This window comes from Rana temporaria, chromosome 1, assembly GCF_905171775.1.
Source record: "Rana temporaria chromosome 1, aRanTem1.1, whole genome shotgun sequence".
Classification (NCBI taxonomy): Eukaryota; Metazoa; Chordata; class Amphibia; order Anura; family Ranidae; genus Rana; species Rana temporaria.
The window spans coordinates 423026222-423049904 of NC_053489.1; the positions used below are offsets into that span (position 1 = coordinate 423026222).

Genomic DNA, 23683 nt, shown 5'->3' on the forward strand with positions numbered 1-23683 from the left:
ATAGGGGTGCAACGGATCGTCACCGATCCGTGATCCGAACGGGCCACCCCGTTCGGATCGGCACACCCCGCGATCTGCGGAGCGCTCCGGAGCCCAGGCCTAGGAAAGTCCCCGGCTTCGGCCTAGCTCCGGAGCGGCGGCCAGTCTGCTGCCAGAGCCCAGCGTGACACGCCTCCCCGGGGAGGCGTGTCACGCTGTGCAGTGGGCTCTGGCAAGCCGACATGGAGAGGGAATATTAGCAGAGAAGCACTGGTGTGAGAGGAGGGAGGGGGGGGGGGAGAGCACATTTCAGGGGTGGATTAAAGAGGAAGCAGGTGAGGCTGTTTGGGACTTGTTAAAAGTACAATCTTGATGTTTTTACAGAATATATATATATATATATATATATATATATATATATTTTCTGTAAAAACATCAAGATTGTACTTTTAACAAGTCCCAAACAGCCTCACCTGCTTCCTCTTTAATCCACCCCTGAAATGTGTGTATGTATGTATATATATATATATATATATATATATATATATATATATATATATATATATATATATATACATACATACATACATACATACATACATACATACATACATACATACATACATACATACACACATACACACACATTTTTTTTTGGACCAATGAAAACACCTCTTTTTTTTTTTTTGCGCTGATCCGAAAATGATCCGATCCGTGACTCCTGATCCGAGGATCAATCCGATCCGTGAGTTTTTTGATCCGTTGCACCCCTACTTATTTACAAAAAAATTAACAGAAAAAAATAAAAATGTAATTTTTTTTCAAAATTTTCAGTCTTTTTTTAGTTGTTGCGCAAAAAAAAAAAATCGCAGAGGTGATCAAATACCACCAAAAGAAAGCTCTATTTGTGGGAAAAAAAGGACGCCAATTTTGTTTGGGTACAGTGTAGCACGACCGGGCAATTGCCATTCAAAGTGCGACAGTGCTGAAAGCTGAAAATTGGCTTGGGCAGGAAGGTGCGTAGGTGCCCTGTATGGAAGTGGTTAAACATGCTTTTTAAAATTTTATTATTTCATACATGTGGGATAACAAGGACTGTATATGTTAGGAACATTTCACCTATACATGAGAACAATTTAAGTTTCCAGTCAATAGGCATTTTTAGTTATTGTGACAATGCTGATCCAGAATCAATATTGCTCTTGTAGAAGCTTGATGAATGTTCTCCTGATTTTCAAGTTTCATTTTATCCATAAATGAAGGGATTGTACTGTATATTTTTGGGGAGCTGGGGTTTGTAACACTTCCTTACTTGAAGATGTCACTGGTGAAGAAACACGTTGTGATGATCCAGAAGCCTTAAACAAATGAAACTAAATGAATTCCGGAACAAAATTTTGTTTTGTATTTTTTTATTGTATTTTTAACAATAATTTTTTTAGCATTGTTTAATGCAACTTAAACAAACAGCGTGGGCTCCCTTCCCCAATCCATACCAGGCACCTCAGATCTGGTATGGAAATAAAGGGAACCCCACGGCAAAAATAGAAATTGTGAGCCCCCCCCAAAATCCATACCAGACCCTTCGGTCTAGTATGGATTTTAAGGGGAACCCTATGCCAAAATTAAGAAAAAAATGGCACGAGTTCTTCCCCAAAATCCATACCCTTATGCGAGCAACCCGGCAGGCCAGGAAAGTGAAGTGGGACCATACCAGGCCAGATGCCCTCAACGTGATTGGGTGGGTGCTTTATGGCAGGGGGGCTCATCCCTAAAGCACCTTGTCCCCACAATCCTAGCCCTCTTCCCCACAACCCTGGCCAGTGTTTGTGGGGGTCAGCAGGTGGGGGGCTCATCGGAATCTGGAAGCCCCTTTAACAAGTGGGCCCCCAAATCCGGGCCCCCCATGTAAATAAGTATGGGGTATATAGTACTCCTACACATTCAACAAAAAGTTATTAACCACTTAAGGACACCTTCATGCCGATATACGTCGGCAGAATGGCACGGCTGGGCACAATCACGTACCTCACGTGTCTCTTTAAGCCCACACACCTCTCCCCGGTCCTAAGCTCCATGACCGCGCCCGCGGGACCCGCGGACCCGATCGCTGTCGGTGTCCCACGATCCGTCACCGGAGCTGAAGAACGGGGAGAGGTGTGTGTAAACACCTTCCCTGTTCTTCACTGTGGCAGTGTCATTTTTTTTATATATATATATTTTTTTTTTTTTTTTTTGGGGGGGATATTTGTTATAGCAAAAAGTAAAAAATATTGCATTTTTTTTCCAAATTTTCGCTCTATTTTTGTTTATAGCGCAAAAAATGAATAAACGCAGAGGCGATCAAATACCACCAAAAGAAAGCTCTATTTGTGGGAAAAAAAGGACGCCAATTTTGTTTGGGAGCCACGTTGCACGACCGCGCAATTGTCAGTTAAAGCGACGCAGTGCCGAATCGCAAAAAGGGGCCAGGTCCTTAACCTGCATATTGGTCCGGGTCTTAAGTGGTTAAAAATACAAACATCGAAAATTAGTGCAGCGCTCATGTAAACTCCCCTTATTACCATATATAGCGCAAATCATATAAATAGGTTAAATCCAACATATAAAATATTCCCTGAAGTGCAAAAATGCATACAAATAAACCCTGATATATATATATAAAGTAAATGTGTCCGTAAACTAATTTAGTATGATAAAATACAAATTATGCTCCAAAGAGCCCATTATAAATCCAAACAAAAAATAATCTCATCACCGTTATGTGAATAAAATGAAAATGCATGTGTCAATCCTCCACCTGTGAGATCTAAATGCTCACCTCACATTATGACCTCTGTTTTACCAATAGGTCATAATCAGCTGTTCCCCTCTGGGTATAATGTCAGGTCTCTGCAGCGATCAGGAACAGATAGCATATGGTGATTTCAAATGAAAAACAAAACAAAAGATTTGGGGCCAGATTCAGGTAGAATCGCGGCGGCGTAACGTATCGTAGTCCGTATTCCCGGACAGCTTACGCAAACGACGTTAATTTTTAAATTTCGACGCGGGAACGACGGCCATACTTTATACAGCACATACGTGTACTGTGTAAAGTTAAGGCACCCAAAACGACGACTAACTTTGCGACGGGAAACTAGACTAGCGGCGACGTAGCGAACGCGAAAATCCGTCGTGGATCGCCGTAACTCCTAATTTGCATACCCGACGCTGGTTTACGACGCAAACTCCCCCCAGTGGCGGCCGCGGTACTGCATCCTAAGATCCGACAGTGTAAAACAATTACACCTGTCGGATCTTAGGGATATCTATGCGTAACTGATATTATGAATCAGTCACATAGATAGAAACAGAGATACGACGGAGTATCTGAGATACTCCGTCGTATCTCCTTTGTGAATCTGGGCCTTAGTGCTCTCTGCATGAACTTTAATCCCAAAACCAAGAAAAAAGTGATACACTCTCACATAAATGAGTACTGCTAGCTGGTACAGACATATCAGTAAAACACTTCTGAGATGAATGCAGGATGATATTCATTTAAATGGCTTAGTCCCCTATACGCGTATTGTTCCTAGGCATGGACTTCCTCAGTAGAGGTCCCCTTCTCCCTGAACTGTAACTCAATTTATAACATTTGTATTGTGTTTTTTTCTGGATTTTTGGTTGATATTCTGTCTCTATCATTTAAAATATACCTATGATAACAATTATAGACCCTTCATTTCTTTGTAAGTGGGCAAACTTATAAAATCTGCAGGGGATCAAATAATGATTTCCCCCACTGTAGGTAAATATAGACATCTTTTCTTTTACAGGGTAGTTAGAATAGGCTTAGAATGGGGGTGGCAGTTGGTTTAGCCTTAATTCGATTTTGACTGGAATTTCACTTTTCGTCCTGGTAAAAAATGTAATTGGGACAGAATGTTCGAGTGAATCTCCCCAAAAAAAGGACACAGACAACAATAAAATCTTGTCAGAGGTTCTAACCCATCCCCACTGTACCAAAGAACTGTCTGTAGTTTGAATTTAAAGACTAATTTTGGCCCACCTGCACCCACAGAGCATGGTTTTCAGGTTCATGTAAGTTACAGAAGGCAAATTGTAATGTTTTTTAATTTAGGCAGGACTTTAAAATATTTTAAATGGTCATCAGGTTTACTTTAAACAGACTATGCAAAAGTCCGCCGTGAGTCCGTCGGAAGTCCGACGGAAAGAAAGGGAACATGTTCTCTATCTAAGGTCCGTCTGACTTCTGACAAAAAAAGTCAGATGGAGGCTACACACGGCCGTACTTTCCGAGGAAAAAAGCCCATCTGACTTTTTTTCTCGGAAAGTCTGGCTGTGTGTACAAGGCATAACAAGACCCTAACCGCCTACAGAAGAATTTTTTTTTTCCTGGCTGAGAAATCATTTTTTATTTGGTAATCCTAACAATTTTGAGGCATCCTAAAGTGGCCTCTCGGTCACTTTAATGTGCCTGAAACATTATTTGTGGGCCTTTATGGTTGGAGTATAGGAATGTTGTGATAAAAAAACTTCCACAGTAGCAAAATATATTTGTCCCTGTAAATAATGTTGTCTGTTTGCTATGCATATAATTCTCTATTATTACAAATTTATCTTGAAATTAGCTAAAAAATCCCATGGAATCTGATTTGATAGACTTTTTTCAACCTTACCAACTATGGACCAGATTCACAAAAGATATACGACGGCGTATCTCCTGATACGCCGGCGTATCTCTGTTTCTAACTATGCGACTGATTCATAGAATCAGTTACGCATAGATAGGCAGAAGATCCGACAGGTGTAATGGACTTACACTGTCGGATCTTAGGATGCAGTACCGCGGCCGCCGCTGGGGGGAGTTCGTGTCGTAAACCAGCGTCGGGTATGCAAATTAGGAGTTACGGCGATCCACGAAGCTTTTTCCCGACGTTACGTCGTCGCGAGTGTTAGATTTCCATCGCAAAGATAGTGCACCTTTAACATGGTGTAAAAGTACTCCACCATGTTAAAGTATGCCTGTCTTTCCCGCGTCGCTTTTGAATTATTTTTTAATTTTTAAATTTTCCCGGCGTAACTCTTTTTTTACGTTGCGATTCACAAAACGTCGGCGCGTCGTAATTTCGCGCAAAGCACGTCGGGAAATTTGCGACGGGAGCATGCGCAGTACGTCCGGCACGGGAGCGCGCCTAATTTAAATGGTACCCGCCCCATTTGAATTGGGCCGCCTTGCGCCGGACCTGTTTACGATACACCGCCGCAAATTTCCAGGTAAGTGCTTTGTGGATCGGGCACTAAATCGGAAAAATTGCGCCCGCTCTACGTGAATCTGGCCCTAAGTAGCCAACTATTTAGTTGTTATGGACACTGCAGACACTTGACTTTTCCTTCACTTCGTAAACCATCCTCAATGTATATTCAAGGAAGTAATTGCTCCCGAACAGCATGTATAGGGCTCTCTGCCTTCAACAGCACAGTCTGCAGGGCACGCTTAGATGAATGTAAGCAACGGTCTCACAAGTAAAACACAGTGAAGGACTTTGTGGAATGTGTTTTGAGGCTAAGGTTTTAGAGGTTAAGCAACCATGGAGCAAAGTTGTGTACTGAGCTCAATACTCTATGAAAAGTTTATATTCTAAGGGGATTTAAAATAGTCACACAAGGGTCGTTATTGTGTGCAATGTGGATTTGAACCACCAAGGTAAAAACAATCAATGAGCCTTTCTGCTCATCTGTCTTTGCAGAAGAAGGCTTGTCTGAAATTAGTTTCCCCTCTACCCCTAGTCATTCCCGTACATGAATGCACTTTTTTGTGCTTGTTTTCCTGTGAATAGCATCTGTTTAGACAAGAGGAGAAATTGCCTCTTGAAGCTGTAGAGCTCAGCTGCTATGTAAGAGATGCAGGATAGACTCCAGCTAGCCCTGAGAGATGATGCAGCCACTACACTGGAATGCTGTCTCCAGTCTATTTAATATCTCACTGTTCAGTGTTAAGTCCTCACACTGGGCTCTTTGACGCAACACAAGGCTACTTTTTTTCCCCTTCTTCTCAGATGTGTCCAGTGATTTCTGGGTGCGAGGATTTCAGATTCCCCTCCGGGAATCGAGACAAGGTCTTTTTATGACTATTATTATTCTAAACTTAAAGCGGCCTCTATCAATTTGCTACTGCGTGCACTCGCTTGCTGTCAGAGTGCCATAGAAATGAACAGAAAGCTTTCACAGCAAATTCACGCCACTGTACCTGCAGTACAACCTCTTCATAAAGTCTTACTTTAGCAACTAGTTTTATCATCTGGACTTGACTGAAGCTAACGCTAAAAATTTAGCATTTACATTTTTTATGTTTAAATCATTCAAAATTGGATGGGCTATGCTTTTTCTTTTTTTATTATTATTCTCCTTTTGCTGAGTGTAACAGGAAATAGCAACGCTAGTCACTCATTTTTGCCTTTTAATCTCTGAGATTATAAAACATGATTTCAAGGATTAGATTTTTATGACAATTTATTGCTTTTTTGTCAGATTTTATATGGAAAATATATCATGGATATGGAACTGAATATGTCCGTGCTTTGACTTCAGGAATACAAGGTATGTTGTACTATTTCTTGCAATTAATATAACCACGATGGGTGAATGGCAGCTTTTGTGATGTGAGCTTTTTTTTCTTTGCTGCGCTTTACATATTTTTGCTAATATTTCTCCTAATACCTAACGTACAGATGTCAATAGCAGAGACAAAGTTTATTTTTCCAGATGTTCTTTGCTTATTATCCATTAAAAATGTAGACATCTCTTGTATGAATGTAATGTGTGGCCTCATATATATAAAAATCATTCACCTTGTCAGATGTATATCCAGATGATTTTTCATTTTTAGTTTTGTGGCATGTGAATTTACGGAATGTACATTCCACATGTTGGTGGAAGGTGCTCATGATAACTAAGCTGCTTTTATAGAAAAAAAAAAATATTTACTGCTCCTTGGAGCCATATGGAACTATACTGTCATATTTCACTTGCAGCACTGTGAGCTGGTTTTACTAAATTGTAAAGGATGGTGAAAAGCATTGATGTGTACCTGTGTTCAAACATCCAATCATGTAGGAGAAGCTCTATTTTTTAAACTTTTCTTGCATATAATTGGATGCTTGAAATAAACACAGGCTCCCTTTAACTTACTGCACTTAATCTAGCATAACACTTTATGAATTTAGGCAATGTATGTGATATTTGCTATTGGAGCTAGTACATGGTCTTGTGTTTCCTTTGAGTGCTGCTGCATGAAAAGGGACAGGCTTAGTTATGCTTAGTTAAAGATCTCTGCAGACCTCTATGGCTGGAGGTGTGAGGAAGACTGCTTCATCTACGCTTAGACCTATGAAGTAGGTGTTTACTTTTTATTTAAAGGGGGTCATCTCATTAGCACTGGCACTGTTTTTTTCCAGTACAAAAAAGATTCAAATTTACTAAGGCCCCTTTCACACTGAGGCGTATTTCAGGCGCTTTAGCGATAAAAATAGCGCATAAATAACATCTGAAATAATCCTGCCCCAGCATTCTCAATGTGAAAGCCTGAGGGCTTTCACACTGAGGCGATGCGCTGGCGGGAGGAAAAAAAAATCTCCTGCAAGCAGCATCTTTGGAGCGGTATAGGAGCGGGGTGTTTACCGCTCCTTCCCATTGAAATCAATGGAAACCGCGGTAATACCACCGGCAATGCGCCTCTGCAGAGGCGCATTGCTGGCGGTATTAACCCTTTTTCGGACTATAACGGGGGTTAAAACCGCACCGCTAGCGGCCGAATATCGCTGTAAATACAACGGTATAGCGGCGCTAAAAATCGCGCCGCTATACCGCCACCGCACCTCACATGCCCAGTGTGAACGGGCCTTATGGGTTGATTTACTAAGGGCAAATAGGCTGTTCACTTTGCAAGGAAATTTTCCAAGTAGTTTAGTGAATGTATTGACTTACCTTTGCAAAGGACACCTAATCATGTGTAAGGAAAATAGAAAACGGTGCTTTTACTTGCACATGATTAGATGATGAAAGTCAGCAGAGCTTTAACTCATTCATTAAGCTAGGGGAAAATTATCTTGCAAAGTAAAAAGTCACCTGTAAAGCCTATTTGCCTTTAGTAAATTAACCCCTTGGTGTCCAACAGTCAGTTACAGAAAAATATGCAATAAATATCAAATTCTTTAACACAAAGCAGCCCAACACGTGTAGAGAAATACTGTACAAGCACAGAGTATCCCAGACTATTTACATCTATGTAGAAAATAGTCAAGTGATTTCAAGCTCACAGTGATGTAATTCTCGAACCCTTTATTGTGAAAGCAAAAGTGCAGAATCAAACAATGACTGGTTCATGCTTGAAAGATGCTGTGTTTTCAAGTGATTGCTAGATAGTCACGTTCCTTTCTGCCACAATTAATCGGCCCCTGTGATTATTTAACATAAGAGACCTCTACTACTGGATCCTGTGTATTACATTGCATTTAACAAGATGAATGGTTTGTTAGTTCTAAAGAAGTTGTACAGTGCAGAGAAGGAAATGGACAAAAATGTGTGTTTTTATTTTACATTTTCTTTCCATTGCTTCTATAAAGGAAATAACCCCATTGCATTTTAAAGAAAATCGTAAAAAAGAATAAAAAAAATAAGGAAAATACTCAAAGATGCATATTTATAAAGCAATGAATCTGACAGGTGAATCTTAAGGGGCATGTGTTTTAAATGACAATGATTAATTCACTAGCAGTCACAAAATGTGGTGTCTTTGCCATAAATTATGTCTACCAGGTGTGTAAAAATGTTCCTTCTTTGCTTTAGCCCCTACAACATTTTTGGAAAAAATTAAGGCATACATTTTGCACCTTGAAAAAGTACTATATACTTGTGTGATTGTAATTGGAATGTAGTTGCATTCTAAATCTGTCTCCAGACTTTGATTCTAAAGTGAGGTCGAGTTCCACTTTCTACTTTTAGGTATAGAATAGGTCTAGTGAAGTGGGAATAAAAGAATGAACAAACATAAGGAGGGTTCCTAACAAGTCACAGTAAGCTCGTAAGATGCATAGGATTGCTTGAAGTTGGGTGATTTAAATGCATGTTTAAAGTTATTTTCAATTTGAAACTATGGGAACTCCCTTCCAATTTTATATTATTTCTTGAGGGTTGCAAAAGATTTCACTCTTTTTGGTTGAAGAATTCCAAACACATACATTTTTATCAATTCTAAATGTGGAAAAAAGTTACCTGGCTCATATGCAGTAAACTTCCAGCTATCTGCTCTGTACTGTAAAATGCACAGTTGGATTTATACTGGAGAGTACAGCTATTACTGGATTTCAGTGCACAGTGGGTATGAGTGGGTATGAGAGCTGTGACTGATGGTATTCCTTAGCTTACCCTCTTCTCCTTGTCCTTAAGCAGAATAGCTCATATACTGTGAACTATTCACAAACTCTAAGGCCGGGTACACACGGACAAACATGTATGGTGAAAGCGGTCCGTCGGACCGTTTTCACCATACATGTCTGCCAGAGGGCTTCTGTACGATGGTTGTACACACCATCGTACAGAAGTCCGCGCGTAAACAATACGCGGGGCGTGTCCGCGGTGTCGCCGCGTCGATGACGCGGTGTCGCCGCGACAATGACGCGGCGACGTGGGCGGCCCGCCTTTAAAATGCTTCCACGCATGCGTCGAAGTCATTCGACGCATGCGAGGGACGGCGGGCGCCTGGACATGTACGGTAGGTCTGTACTGACGACCGTACATGTCCGAGCGGGCAGAATTCCAGCGGACTGTTTTAAAACAAGTCCAGGAATATTTGTCTGCTGGGAAAAGGCCCGGCGGGCAAATGTTTGCTGGAATTCGGCCCGCTCGCGCCCACACACGACCAAACATGTCTGCTGAAACTGGCCTGCGGGCCAGTTTCAGCAGACATGTTTGCTCGTGAGTATGGGGCCTAAGAGTTCTGTGAATGAACAAGGAGAGGAGGGGCAGATAAACAATCGTTTCTGTGTATAAGAGTTCTCATACATAGTCGCAGCGCTGGAAGTATAGCGGAAGCTGTACTTTCCAGCATAAATACAAACTTAGATTTTACAGTACAAAGCAGAGAGCTGGATCTTTACTAGACATGAGCCAAGGTAACTTTTCAAACAGAACCATTTCTGAAAAATGTCTGTTGCTTGAGTTCAGCTTTAAGCAAGACCGTTGATGGTAGCATTTAAGGGAGTGGAACCCTGGGAAAAGAATAGGCTGTTAGGAATCGATAATTGGAGATGGACCACTCTGCCCAGGTTCGATTTGCCATGGTTTTAGCAAAACCTGTTTGAAATTCAGCTAACCCGAGCTTAGCGGCGAATCCAATTGAAGTGTATGGGGGCAAATTAGTTTGCTTTAGTCTGTATTGGTCTGCTTTAAAATGTTCACAGAGCTAGATGTACTGGTTAATAAGTATATATTTTACTGTCTTTTATCAACAAGGAAAGTTAGGGCATCTTGCTACAATTTTGATGCCTTATTTGAATGTTTGAATTACATATTCAGATACTTAAAAACAATCTGTGGTAAACTAGACATTTTAGGATTGCAATTTCAAGGTTTACTGTTTTGCAGTTAAATGTTTGAAAATGCTTTTCTAATTTAGTACATTAAATGGTTTATCTGCCATCACCGCTTCTAAATAAACCATTGTACAAATGAGATGAATATTTAGGCTCTCTGATTAATGATGGGCATGTGCTTTGAGGTCAACCTTTCTCTTCTGCTACCTTATCTAGCCAACACTAGCCTTCCAAAGCAGTCACCAACCTTGGTGCATTCTGGGAACCCTTGACTAGGGATGAGCAGAACACCCAGTTCGGTTCGCATCAGAACATGCGAACAGGCAAAAAATGTGTTCAAACATCCGAACACCGTTAAAGTCTATGGGACACGAACATTAAAAATCGAAAGTGCTAAATTTAAAGGCTTATATGCAAGTTATTGTCATAAAAAGTGTTTGGGGACCCGGGTCCTGCCCCAGGGGACATGTATCAATGCAAAATTTTTTTAAAAACTGCAGTTTTTTTTGGGAGCAGTGATTTTAATAACGCTTAAAGTGAAACCATAAAAGTGAAATATTCCTTTAAATTTCGTACCTGGGGGTGTGTATAGTATGCCTGTAAAGTAGCGCTTGTTTCCCATGCTTAGAACTGTCCCTGCACAAAATGTAATTTCTAAAGGAAAAAAAGTAATTAAAAATTACTTGCGGCTGTAATGAATTGTAGGCTCCCGGCAATACAGAGAAAGGTAATTGAAAGTCATTGATAAGAAAATAAAAATGCGTGGGGGTCCCCCCCAAATTCAATTACCAGGCCCTTCAGGTCTGGCATGGATTTTAAGGGGAACCCTGCACCAAATAAAAAAAAATGACTCTGTGTTCCCCCCAAATATCCATACCAGACACTTTATCTGAGCACGCAACCTGGCAGGCTGCAAGAAAAGTGGGGGGGACGAGAGAGCGCCCCCCCTCCTGAACCGTACCAGGCTACATGCCCTCAACATGGGAGGGATGCTTTGGGGGTCTGTGACCCCTTAAAGCACCTTGTCCCCATGTTGATGGGATCAAGGGCCTCATCCCCGCAACCCTTTGTAATACGCCTTTAAAATTAGCACTTTAGATTTCTCCCATAGACATTTACAGGGTGTTCCACGGCTTTTCGAATTTGCCGAGAACAGGCAATGTTCGAGTCGAACATGAGTTAAACTCAAACTCAAAGCTCATCCCTATCCTTGACGTGTGCTATGAGCTGTCACTGTTTCACATAGCCTCATTATGGAACACGGTGTCTATTATGTTTCTTCTGGTTTTGCTACCAAAAGTGGTAAAATTAGGTGGCAAACCCAGCTAGGAAATAACAGGTGTTTCCCCTCCAAGTTCCCCAGGGGTAGTACCATTTCAACTCTCAGTACTTCATCTAACTTGTGTAGAATATTCTAAAGTCAACAAATATTCTACTGTGCTCAATTTTCAAGATTCTTAAAACTTTAATTGTCCTGACAGTCATGGTTTTTGTTGTTACAGTCCAATGGAACCCATATCCGATATAATAGTCAGTAGATGGATTTATAAAGGACAACTTTACACAACTTTTTTCTAAATAATAGTAGTGATTGTGGGCCTTGTTTCATAAAACATGGTAATAATAAATATACTGGATATATATGATCTCTCACAATAATATCAGCAAAATATATTGCCTTGTTTGCATTGCCAGTGTGGCTGCTTTTGCCTCTGTTTTCATGGCCACTGTATTTATGGCATTCAGGCTGTAGGACTTTGTGGACTATGGCTGGAGTAGTGTTCCAGAATCTCCAGCATGCAATACTTTTTCCACATTGATCAGATCAGTGTTATTTCGTCAAAGAAAACAGTTTTGTCAAAGTTTTCACCAGTGACATTTTTACAGTGGCGAAAACGAAACGAAAAGTACAGCACGTTTTCGTCCACTAATGAAAATCAATTACGTTTTCGTTAACAAATGAAAACGGGATGAAAATGTGAGGCAGGGACGTTTGCCCTTGTGCGCTAACTTCTGGTTTTCATGGATCTCCACCTACTTCCGCTCCCAGCAAGCAAGTGAATTAAATTGACTGTGTGCACGGTCCGTGACGACTGCCAGAGACAAGAGCAGAACTGTGCATTACAGGGAGGCCTACTGAGTCCCAACTCAAGAGATGACCGCCCAAATCCAGAGCAGAGAGCAGACTAAGTGTGTAGTAATATTACAATTATGACAGGCCTGAGGCCTCTCCTCAGACCACCGTCCATCCAGAGCACTGTGTGTGCAGCATCACAGACCTCCTCTGACCAGTGACCACCGGCATGGCGGCATCCAGGGCACTGTGCATTACAGGGCATCCCTCAGACCTGAGACCACCATCCAGCACTCTGCAGCATTACAGACCTCCTAAGACCACTGTCCAGAGCACTGTGCAGCATTACTTAGTTGGTCCTAATTAGCTCTATTTTCTATTTTCATAAGACACGAAGGGCGTTATTTACTAAAACTGAAGGGTGCAAAATCTGGTGCAGCTCTGCATAGAAACCAAACAGCTTCCAGGTTTTATTGCCAAAGTTTAATTGAACAAGCTGAAGTTAGAAGCTGATTGATTACTATGCACCGCTGCATGAGATTCTGAGTGCTCCAGTTTTAGTTACTCCTCCCACAAAGTGTCTGTATTTTGTTTTCATTTTGGCACATACATTGCACCACAATACAAAAGTGGTGCATTTTAGAACTACCTGAGTTTGGTGCATGAGTAACTGTCAGAACCAAAAGTGTTGCAACATTTTAATGAACTTAGCATAATACCTTAAAGAAGAACTGCTGTCTGCTCACATAATCTGTAATAAAAACATTCTGAAGCTTCCCTCCAACCACTTTGCATATTATTTCATATAAACTGTGACTCTGTACTTGCCAAATATTCTGCAGAAATCTCCCTCCACTGAGTCTGGCTGCATCCATTTTAACTGTGAGCAGCTGAAGCTGCTGCCTATTCACTTCCTGGATTCACACAGAGGCACACCTTTAACTCTGCAGCTCTCATTGGCCCTCTTATGACTCGCCCCCCTCCCTTCCTGGCAAACTCTCAGGAGAGTGAGAGAGAAAGCTGTGCATGATGTCATAAGCCTTGGCCTATTTACAGGCCTTGGCCTATGGCCTTATTTACTGGCTCCTTCCACTTACTGTCCCCTTCCATATTGCTTTGGTTTAGATTTTGAACATAGATTGTCTCAAAAAGGAGATTATTTCTACTACGCCTTGTGTCTTTTAGAACCCCCAAAGTATTCTGAGGATCCTTTTTCATGTATAAATGTTTAAAATAAATATATAAACCATCAGAATAAAATTGCATTTGCCCTTGATAGCAGCCTACAGACTCTGTTTTGCAACTCTATTGAAGTGGCATAGATAGCTCAGGCAGGGTGTACACCAATGAGTGCAGTTTTTTACCTATTTTTTTTTTTTTTTACTACAAAGTAGCTAATGCAAAGTTTTATGTAGTAAAGTTTTAGTACTATAATTATTCTTGTTTATTTTTCTCTACAATTATACGATGTAGCTCATACCATTACATTTAAATACACAATTTAGATAATAGGATGAAACTTATATCATTACATTTTAATACATAAGTAGTTGCCATTCATACTAACATTTCCTTTTAGCTCATATAGAATCTCTATCACACAGAGGTCCTTTCTGTTGGCAAAGATATGATAAAAGCAGCCAGAGATGATGCAAAGAGCCTTTGTTTAACTATTTTTAAAGTCCGTGCAATAAGTAAAAAATGCTTTCATGTGGTGTAGTCCATATTAAGCCATTTTAAAGTAATATTGTAATGTGTGAATATCTTTGAAGTAGGGAAGGTATTGTATTACAAAGACTCTGTTTGCTTCCTGAAACACTATTTAGACTGGGACATATTTGGAGTGCCTGTTCTCCAGAGCTGGATTAGATATCATATCAAGTGCATCAGCCTGAACTGCTCTATGATGTGCATTTGGGCAGTTATTGTTTAACAGGCTTTTCATTGCTCTACTACAGCATGAGTAATGTGTGGTGATTTCCTTTGCAATGAATAGGCAACTGAATGGCTCCTCTGTACGTTCCTGAGAAAAAAACATTAATAGAAGGAAACAAATGTTTCACCATGTTGACATTTATTGGCAATACAGTATGATCTTTTTGAAAGGATAAGTTATTTGTACTGCTACAACAAACTGGAGTTGTCTTAAGATACACTGAAGGTTCAACAGCTCTAACATGCCATTTGTGGAATTTGCCATCAACTGTACTGGAAGTCATCCATATTTAAATAGAAACCTGTACTGAGAGTGTAATAGGGCTTCTGTTGCCGACGTCTCCCTCTGAAAATGCTAGCTGTCTGGTAGTCCTGTTGATTTAAAGACATTCATATAGTCCGAGACACTAATCTGGAATTAGTATGTACATATTGAGTTGTTATAGCAATGTCAGTCCCCATTTTTTTTTTTAGGGTGCACTGTAATTTGTCCCTGAATCAGCAGGTGACAGTAGCTCTTTGAGCTGACAACATACACCAGATGGTGTATGAACTTAAACTGTCTACTAAATTTACTACAGTTTTTAGTAGACAAGAATGGGGATTTAAGTGACTTTGAACGTGGCATGGTTGTTGGTGCCGTGGCATGGCTGGTCTGAGTATTTCAAAAACTGCTAAACTACTGGGATTTTCACACACAACCAACTCTAGGGTTTACAGAGAATGGTCCTAAAAGGAGAAAATATCCAGTGAGCGGTGGTTGTGTGGAGGAAAATACCGTGTTGATGTCAGAGGAGAATGGGCAGACTGGTACAAGATAAAAGAAAGGCAACAGTAACTCAAATAACCACTCATTACAACCAAGGTATGCAGAATACCATCTCTGAATGCACAACACATCAAACCTTGAAGCAGATGGGTTTCAGCAGCAGAAGACTACACCGGTTGCCACTTCTGTCAGCTAAGAACAGGAAACTGGGGCTACATTTCAGACAGGATCACCAAAATTGGAGAATAGATGATTGGTAAAACGTTGCCTGGTCTGATGAGTCTTGATTGCAGCTGTGACATTCAGATGGTAGGGTCAGAATTTGGCTCAAAACATCATGAAAGCATGGATCCATCCTGCCTTGTATCAACAGTTCAGGCTGGTGGAGGGGGGTGTAATTATTTGGGAAATATTTTCTTGGCACACTTTGGGCCCCTTAGTACCAATTTAGCATCTTTAAATGCCACGGCCTACCTGTGTATTGCTGACCATGTCCATTCATTTATGACTGCAGTGTCCCTATCTTCTGATGGCTTCTTCCAGCAGAACTGGTTTATTGAACATGACTGTCACGATCAGGCGTCGGGCATGAAGACCAATTGCTATAGCAGTGGCAGGACAGGCATACAGGCAGTCACTTCTGGCAGATGACACAGGCTCTCCTGAGGTGCGAAGTCTAAGTACTATCTGGTATTCCCCAGAGCTCCTGATGGTGGAGATTTAGCTGCAAGCTAGTACCAGGTGGCGGTCCTCAAGTTTGCCCCACCAGGGTGTGAGCAAGCCAGGGTCCAATAGCGAATAAACGGACAAGGATGAAACAGCAGTGTGGTCAGTAAACAAGCCAAGGGATCAATCACAAGTGGCTGCAGGTTGGGATCAAGCAGTACAGTAGTCAAAGAACAGGCCTAGGGTCAAACACAGGTGGTTGCAGATTGGAATCAGGCAGTAGAGTAGTCCAGGAACAGGCCAAGGGTCAAACACGGGTGGTTGCAGATTCAGATGGCAGCAGGAAAGACAGCAGTAAGGCACTGGCAGGGAAGGCACAATAACCTGGCAAAGAGGAAGTGCTAAGACAAGGCTTTTATAGGAAGTTCATGGGAGGAGCAATGGGTTCAAGGTTTAATAGCAATCAAGACACCAAGCAGAGAAGTCTAATGGATCAGATAGGTTTATCCAGCAGATCAGGCAGAAAACTGTCCAGCATCCCAGATAGCTCAGTGGGAAGAGTCAATGCCAGACACAGAAGAGGTCCCAGGTTCAAGCCCAGGTCCTGACAATGACAATGAGTTCACTGAACTCTAATGCCCCGTACACACGATCGGAATTTCCGTTGGGATAAACTCCGACTGACTTTTTCCATTGGAAATTCCAATCGTGTGTACAAGGCATAATGGTTTCCACAGTCACCAAATCTCAATCCAATAGAGCACCTTTGGGATGTGGTGGGACAGGAGATTTGCATCATGGATGTGCAACCGAAAAATCTGCAGCAACTGTGTGATGCTATCATGTCAATATGGTCCAAAATCTCTGAGGAATGTTTCCAACACTTTGTTGAATCTATGCTATGAATAATTAAGGCAGTTCTGCAGGCAAAAGGGGGTCCAACCCGGTACTAGCAAGGTGTACTAAAGTGGCTGGTGAGTGTATAGAGTATTGTTGAGATTTGTACTATCAACTGTTATCCACATTGCAACAGTCCAAGGATTCAGACAAAGGTATACATGCTTGAGTGTCTATTAAAGGGCAACTATTTATCTCTACCAACTTTGTTTTCTGCTCTCCAGTAGATGCTAGGTCTCCAGGTCTCTGAAAAACTTGACAATTACAATTATCCTGCATATTATTATATCTGTATTTACAAGTCCACTAATACCATAGTATTTTCCATAGTAACATTGCTCCTCTGCTGGTGGGCAAACAGCCCTGCTATGTAATCTAGGGCATGAGACCACTGTTAGTTAGTTTATAGAGAAATAGGGGTTTGGCTGCCACCTTATCCACAGATATAAAATAACAGGCATCTTTTAAATATGAAAACAGTACCTCTATTTATCCCACAGTTAAAGTGTCACTAAACCCAGGATCCTGCATTCACTATATCTGATCTTCCACAGTACACAGAACATGGAATTGCAATTATTTTAGTTCACCCTAAAAAACATGTATATACCATTCCATCCAGCATACTGCCGACATGTACAGTATGCTGTTTTTTTTGTTTTGTTTCGCTGTACATACCGTTGTATAGCTATTGTAGCGTTACCCCCGCAGGAGCCGCTGATTGTTTTGGGATCGGCGTATTAAGTTACCCTTCAGTGTGTCTAGGGGTGATAGCAGTGAGCCAAAACAGTGAGCGAATGTCCAGACAGTGAATAAAGGGTTTTCCAATGCTTTATTTCCAGGCCAACACGGCCGACATCAACAATAAGTGGGAAGAGCAGGTTGATGAAGAAAAAAGGAGAACCTTGCAGTATCAGGCCTGGATATTAATTGAGCAGTCTTAGCTCAATAGAGTACCAAATTATAACACTTCGCCACTCTTGGCTGGAGTGGGTGAAGTGCCCCCGGACAGACCCCTCTCACAAGCCTGGCAGCCGGAGTGTCACTTAGGATTTTCTGGGAGGAACAGGTCTCTCTCACAGACATGGCTGTAGGGCCTCTGCCACAGGCCAATTACTTTAAATGAGCTAAGTGTTTGAATGGAGCAAATCCTCCCAGTAGATTTCTGCATAGGTCACCAGATGACAGTAAAGCATACCTGTCGGCATTCCGGTCACCAGATCCCCGATTGGTTCGTTCAAGCCCTGCTGGACAACCTGCCTCCGGGTTCTCCTCGAGCTGACCCCCCAATCGAATGGCACCCAGCCTGGGATCCTCTCAATAGAACGGGGAATCCAGTAAGTGACTGGGGTCCCATTTTACCTCAAGATGAGGGTTTGTGTAGCCTGCAATTCTGGCCTGGTGGGCCGTTCTGGCGGGGTCCATGGATGCGCGCACCTGGAACTGGGACCCCGCAAAACTTGTCCAGCACATGACACCTGTCACAGATATACCCCTCCCCAGCATGCCTTGCGAGGGAGAAACTTCTCTAATTGGCTGCTGGGGAAAGTTGCTCTGCCAGAACCCCTCTGGTACCAACTGCTGGTCAGGGATGGTATTGCATCCCTGGAGCACAGACTGACCCAGTATACGTTTCTGGAGTGACAGAAGTCCCAATTTAGCAAATTGTGAATGGAAGCAAAATAACTCTCCCATTCTCCACTAACTTTAGCGTAGTGCCCATACTGGAAGTAAGGGGGCGCTACACTATTTTCCCCCCGGCTTCCGGGTAGTGGCTCCCGCAGGAGTGGCCGTTCCTATTCAGAGACTAAGTGATTGACGTTATGACAAAAGCTTCCCCCGGCGCATAATGCGCGTCACCAGTTTCCGAAAGAAGCCGAACGTCGGTGCGCAGGCGCCGTATAGCGCTGTATACAGCCGACTCGCAGTTTGGCTTCTTCGGCAAACTGGTGACGTGCATTATGCGCCGTGGGAAAGCTGTTGTCATCACGTCAATCACTTAGTCTCTGAATAGGAACTCCCACTCCGGCGGGAGGCACTATCCGGAAAATAGCTATACAAGGGTATGTACAGCGAAAAAATAAAAAAAACAGCATACTGTAAATGTCGGCAGTATGCTGGATGGAATGGTACATGTTTTAGGGTGAACCTCCGCTTAAATATAAACTGCTAAATACCTTTTCTCATCAGCAGTATATAGCAGTCTTGTGACGTCTATCAGTGTCGGGTTAAAGCTTGTAGGATGAGTTTTCATTCTCCTCTGACTGTCCTATTATCCTGCAGGACCGCTGACTCTGTCTGTAGAGTGCTGATTGGCCCTGTGCTGATCACATGCACCCTCCCAAGAAAAAAAACCTTTCTATCAATACACCCACAAACTGAGCATGTGCAGCCTGACTCCATAGACTCTACACAATGCACAGGATTAGCCCCTTAGGTTCCACAATGAGAATAACAAGCATGGTTTACAGCATACACAGACTGATTTTACTGTTGTGGGTTTAACTGTAGCAAAGCTGAATGAAAGTCTAAAAACTCACAAATATCACACAAAAAATATCAAGAGAGTTGAATTTATGCAACATTTCTATGCAGTATTCAGGAATCAATGAACATTTAATTAAACTTTGCTATCCTTCCAGAAGATTAAAGTATATCAGCATTTTTAAATAACGCATCAAAGCAAACAATGCATTTCAATGGTAGCTAGGCTTGTTTATCTGGCAATTTTTGTGCTGGAGTAGTATAATGCACCAAATGTATTTAATTATAATTGTTCCTTTAATGGTTTGCATCAAAGACTCATTGTTACTGAACAGATGGATGGTTGATATAAAATACCAGTGCAGAGCCCCAAATTGTTGGACTGCTAATAATAGCAAACATTTAAATGGCAAATGACAATATGAATATCAGTTCAAATGTTGTGTATGTACACTGGACACTTTCCCTGTAACAGTTTTATGGTGTGCAGCTATTTACAGTAGTACTCAAATGCCCCGTACACACGATCGGAATTTCTGATGGAAAAAGTCATATTTTTTTTTTTAAAACACAAAAAAAATGAAATATTTTTTTTAAAGCGCCCCCATCCTCGCGAGCTCGCGCAGCAAAGAAAACGCATACGGAAGTTGTGCCCGCATATGTAAACGGTGTCCAAATCACACATGTGAGGTATTGTCGTGATCGTCAGAGCGAGAGCAGTAATTCTAGCACTAGGCCTCCTCTGTAATGCTAACCTGGTAATGGTGATTTTTTTTTAAAGCGTCACCTATGGAGATTTTTAGGTACTGTAGTTTGTCGCCATTCCACGTGTGTGCGCAATTTTAAAGCGTGACATGTTTGGTATCTATTTATTCGGTGTAACATCATCTTTCAAATTATACAAACAAATTGGGCTAACTTTACTGTTTCGTTTTTTTCAAATTCCTGAAAGTGTCTTTTTCCCCAAAAAGTTGCGTTTAAAACAGCTGCACAAATACCGTGTGACATAAAATATTGCAACGATCTGCCATTTTTTTCTCTAGATTCTCTGCTAAAAAAATATATATAATGTTTGGGGTTCCAAGTAATTTTCTAGCAAAAAATACAGGCCCGGATTCAGATAGCCTTTATGTCGGCGTAAGTTCTACGAAGCGCCGGCGTATCTTCTTTCTGTATTCAGAAAGCAAGATACGCCAGAATTTTACTAAGATACAGCTGGCGTAAGTCTCTTACACCGTCCTATCTTAGGCTGCAAATTTACGCTGGCCGCTAGGTGGAGCTTCCGTAGATTTCCGCGTCGAATGTGCAAATTAGGTAGATACGCCGATTCAGAAACGTACGTCCGCCCGGCGCATTTTTTTACGTCGTTTACATAAGGCTTTTTCCTGCGTAAAGTTACCCCTCATAAAGCAGGGGTAAGTCATGTTAGGTATGGACGTCGGAAACGAACGAACAGCGCCGTATTTTACGTCGTTTGCGTAAGTCGTTCGCGAATATGGCTGTACATAAGTTACGTTCACGTCAAAAGCATTGACAGTTTGCGGCGTAATTTGGAGCATGCGCACTTGGAAACCTTCACGGACGGCGCATGCGGCGTTCGTAAGAAACGTCGATTACGTGGGGTCACAAGTGATTTAAATAAAACACGCCCACATTATCCACATTTGAATTAGGCGGGCTTACGCCGACACATTTACACTACGCCGCCGTAACTTAGGGCGCAAGTTCTTTCTGAATACGGAACTTGCACCCTAAGTTACGGCGGCGTAGTGTATCTGAGATACGCTACGCCCACCGATAGATACAAAAATGTATCTGAATCCGGGCCACAGCTTTTAACTTGTAAACACCAAATGTCAGAAATAGGCTTAGTCATGAAAGGGTTAACATCAAAATTAACCACTTCCCGACCGCCGCATGCATATGTACGTCCACAGAATGGCATGTACAGGCAAATGGGCGTACATGTACGTCCTTGCCTTTCCGCGGGTCGGGGGTCCGCCGCTACATGCGGCGGTCGGTTTCCCTCGGGTCGCGATCGTTTATAGCCGCTCCGTCGCGATCGCTCCCGGAGCTGAAGAACAGGGAGAGCCGTATGTAAACACGGCTTCCCCGTGCTTCACTATGGCGCTGCATCGATCGTGTCATCCCCTTTATAGGGGAGACACAATCGATGACGTCAGTCCTACAGCCACACCCCCCTACAATTGTAAACACACACTAAGTGAACACTAACTCCTACAGCGCCACCTGTGGTTAACTCCCAAACTGCAACTGTCATTTTCACAATAAACAATGCAATTTAAATGCATTTTTTGCTGTGAAAATGACAATGGTCCCAAAAATGTGTCAAAATTGTCCGAAGTGTCCGCCATAATGTCACAGTCACGAAAAAAATCGCTGATCGCCGCCATTAGTAGTAAAAAAAAAAAAATTAATAAAAATGAAATAAAATTATCCCCTATTTTGTAAATGCTATAAATTTTGCGCAAACCAATCGATAAACGCTTATTGCGATTTTTTTTTACCAACAATAGGTAGAAGAATACGTATCGGCCTAAACTGAGGAAAAAAATAAATGTTATATATGTTTTTGGGGGATATTTATTACAGCAAAAAGTAAAAAACATTGAATTTTTTTCAAAATTGTCGCTCTATTTTTGTTTATAGCGCAAAAAATAAAAACCGCAGAGGTAATCAAATACCACCAAAAGAAAGCTCTATTTGTGGGGAAAAAAGGACGCCAATTTTGTTTGGGAGCCACGTCGCACGACCGCGCAATTGTCTGTTAAAGCGACGCAGTGCCGAATCGCAAAACCTGGCCTGGGCATTTAGCTGCCTAAAGGTCCGGGGCTTAAGTGGTTAAGCAGTCCATACATTGTTGATTTTTTTCATTCAGCCAACAGGCTAAATGAAAGGAAAAAAAAAAAGTCCTCCATCCACACAAATATGTTGGATGGAGCAATCCACCTGCCAGGACATTGCATTATGACCAGGGCACCTGCTGCTGTCAAGATACACTGATCAGAAGCTGTTTTCCAACATGTTTTCTAATATCCCTTCTACAGGAGTCGATCAAACGATGGACTTCTGTTGAGTGGGTATGGCCAAACATTAACTGAAATTCTGATTAGTGTATGGTAAGCTTTACTGTATATGTGCAGACATATGATCCTAATAAAGAGCAGCTCAGAACAGTTCAAATAAAAAATACATTTACAATGTAGGCCTTTCTTTGTACTGCACATGGTATGGAGTTTGGTGGGAATTATACTGTTTTTTGGTCTGTTGAGCATTTCACTTTAATTCGAAAAATATAGCATATAATTTTATTTCGAAAAATATGTAGTAATCATGTCGGCTTTTAAGGAGCTTTAGTTCAACCAAAACTGATGTTTTCTAGATCCACCACAACGGCCACAGTATGAATATAGGAGTCTTTCACTGTTGGATGTTTTATATATCTAATATTAAAGGAAATGTGCATGTTTGCATGCACTGAATCTGCCATCCATAGCATTTAAAAATACCAATTATCATAAAGTAGAACTTTAGGCAAATAGCTAAATATGTCATTCAAATACAGTACAGAATGTTTTTTTTTTTCTTGCCACATGATTTGTAATTTTGTTCATTCAGCCTTGTGATGCAGCCACCCCTGCCAGACAGTACAGCTAGGCACTCTATGCAGGTTTCCCTGCAGTTGACCAAATACATGCAGGCTTTGGATTGAACCATGGGGCAGCAGCAGCTGATTAAGGGATTATTGTTGTCTTGGTGAAGGGATCCACCTGAGACTGCAAAACATCACATGTACGCATTCCATTTGGTCTATATGCTGCAAGGAGTGCTTTAAACTACAAAAATATAGGAGTTGCAGGAACCTGATATCGAATTTAGTCAATTATATTCGTTTTTGTTGTAAAAATATCTTACATTTTTTTAAATAAAAACATAACTAGACTAAATATTTTTTTTCGTATGTTCAGTTATAAGTATTGTAACAGAATGACCCATGACACCCAGAGACTTTTGAAGGATGAGGGGTACTCCTGTGCCAGCGTCACTAATAACTCTTGGGTCTAGGTTCACCCTGTGCCCCTTTTGGGCATAGGGTGACTGAGAACTGATATCTCGGATTACATGAGATGGGACATTAATGATAATTCATATATTGCAGGATATCTTGAGATATTACAAGTTGACTCCAAATGGAGTGTTTTCATTCAATGGGGGACACATGCCTTTGAGGTGTTAATTGGGTCTGCTCCAAGACCTTTC

The 23683-nt window shown here is 41.6% G+C and overlaps 1 protein-coding gene across 2 annotated transcripts in view; it reads left to right on the plus strand.

Annotated features, from left to right (window-relative positions):
- Positions 1–23683, plus strand: part of CSGALNACT1 (chondroitin sulfate N-acetylgalactosaminyltransferase 1) — a 425829-nt gene that overhangs the window by 133102 nt on the left and 269044 nt on the right. For both annotated transcript variants that reach the window (XM_040325277.1, XM_040325271.1), the window contains exon 2: positions 6517–6585. The gene's annotated coding sequence lies outside the window, so the exon portion shown is untranslated. The remainder of the gene's footprint in view (positions 1–6516; positions 6586–23683) is intronic.